Source organism: Arachis ipaensis, chromosome B5, assembly GCF_059453495.1.
Source record: "Arachis ipaensis isolate K30076 ecotype BB chromosome B5, ASM5945349v1, whole genome shotgun sequence".
Lineage (NCBI taxonomy): Eukaryota > Viridiplantae > Streptophyta > Magnoliopsida > Fabales > Fabaceae > Arachis > Arachis ipaensis.
Genome location: NC_142440.1, coordinates 33803666 through 33805695, shown reverse-complemented (window position 1 = coordinate 33805695; position 2030 = coordinate 33803666). Strand labels below are relative to the sequence as shown.

The following is a 2030-nucleotide window of genomic DNA, read 5'->3' as shown; positions in this document are numbered from 1 at the left end:
TTCCAAACAAAACGCTTACCGAACTCGAGGGAATCAAGTAGCGGCTGCACCAGTGGTGGATTCCGGCAACACCAACTTCACAGCCGGTGACCAGAACGATGGCAACTCGCGGTAAACTCCTGACACAACCAGCCTTAGCAACAACTCTCATGGCCCATGGAGAAATTAACAGGTAAAGAAGCTGAAGCAGGGTTAGAGCTTACCATCATAGAAGACTTAGCGACTGTTTCCGGCAGCAGAGGTGGCGGCATCGAGGTTTTCCAGTGGCCAAAACAATAGCAACAGCACTAACCCAAAACAGAACAGAATCTGAATGAGTGACAAAATCCCAAGACAGTTCCGGCGACACAACAGTAGCATACGGCGAGCCCAGCAGCTCCGGTGATGGTGGAGGAAGGGCGGTGACCCTCCACAGCGGCGAGCCCAGCCTCGCAGCGGCGACGGCAACCCCGCAGCGGCTCCTTTTTCGCGCACCCTCTCTCTCTGTGCGTGTGGTCAGCAGCGGTGGTAGGGACGGGTTTGACGGCAGAAACCCGACGAAACCAGCGGCGCTGTGCCTCCTCCACGCTCGCAAGCTCGACGGCGGCGATGTAGGGAGGGAGACGACAGCGATGCGGCGTGGGCGCGGTGGCGACGAAGGCGCGGCGGCCCCCAAGCCCGCGACAGTCATCACTCGTGGACCAACCCTCTCCTCGGTTCCGCTCTCCCTGGCGACGGCGCCGATGGTGCGGCGGTGGCAGGCTAAACTGGAGCGCGATCGGCGGTTCGTGGTGAGTTGCAGTGAGGACGATGGCGGCGTGGGAGAAGCCCCTTCTCTTTCCCTCAGCTCTCTCAAAAGTTCTCCTCCCCTGTTTTGTGTGTGTGCTTTTCATTTTTGGGGGGGAGAAAGGGGCTTGCGGCTGCTGCTGCAGCTTCTGATGGGAAACGGTAACGGGTTAGGGTTTTCAGGGTTAGGATTTCATTTTCAAAAATTAGGGTTATGGGCATTTTAGTAATTTCACTTAAAATTGGGGATAATATGGTAATTGAAACCCAAATTAAATCCAACACTAGATGTATATAGAAAATACTATTTGCTCATCAATTTTTACAAATTACTTTCAATAAAATGCCCAAATCAAATAATTAGAAATAATATACTTAATTTCTTCATTTTTCCAAAATAGCAATATTAATATTTTCCAAAATAGCAATATTAATATTTAAAATATTACTTATCTAGTCCAAATTATATAAAATCCTTATTATTTCATAACTACCAGCCTTATACCTTAAATATAGAAAATAATCCAATAATTATAAAATTGGATAATAATCATAACTTATCTCAAGTTCAATAAATCAAAACTTTCCTTAATTATCTTTAATAAAATAATCTCTAAAATTAAGGCTATAAATAACTATATGATTTGAGACTTGATCATAATAAGACTTTTCAAAAGTTCTGGGTCTTACAAAAATAGTAGATCAATTTCATGCAACCCTTCATCAACTGGAACAAGCGATAAATCAATTAGCTTCCCGACGTTCGGACACTCAAGGAACTCCCATGGCTTCATGTGGAGAATCTAATGAAGAACGTAGTATGAAGGAGATATTAGAAACTCCGGTGGACAATAAGAAGCATGACTTTGTATTGGAACAAGTGGAGGAAGCCGGAATTATTGAAGAGGAAGAAGTGTTCGAAGACTTAGGAGATGCGGAACGTCCATGGGAAAGCCCAGTCAGAAAGCCCCCTTCTAAGGAGTTTGAATTTGTTGTTGAGGAGGGTGTACAACCTCCAAGGCATATCATGGTTAAAGACTTTGAAGGGGATGATCAAGAGATGGATTCAATCATTGATGAATTCTTATCTACATTTGAATTCTCTCCCATTGGACTTGACATGGAGATTAAAGAAGAAGAAGCACATCCTCCCATGCCCTTGGTGAACAATGAAGAAGAGATCGAATTGGAAGAAAGCTACCAAGAGGAAGAGGTTGATATTGAAGAAGCTTGCAAAGAGGTGGAAGTTGTCAAAAAAGAGCCCA

General features: G+C 45.0%; 1 pseudogene; it reads right to left on the bottom strand.

The window, feature by feature from the left end:
- Positions 1 to 205: 205 nt before the first annotated feature.
- LOC148563801 (uncharacterized) lies at positions 206 to 987 on the bottom strand (annotated as a pseudogene).
- Positions 988 to 2030: the final 1043 nt, after the last annotated feature.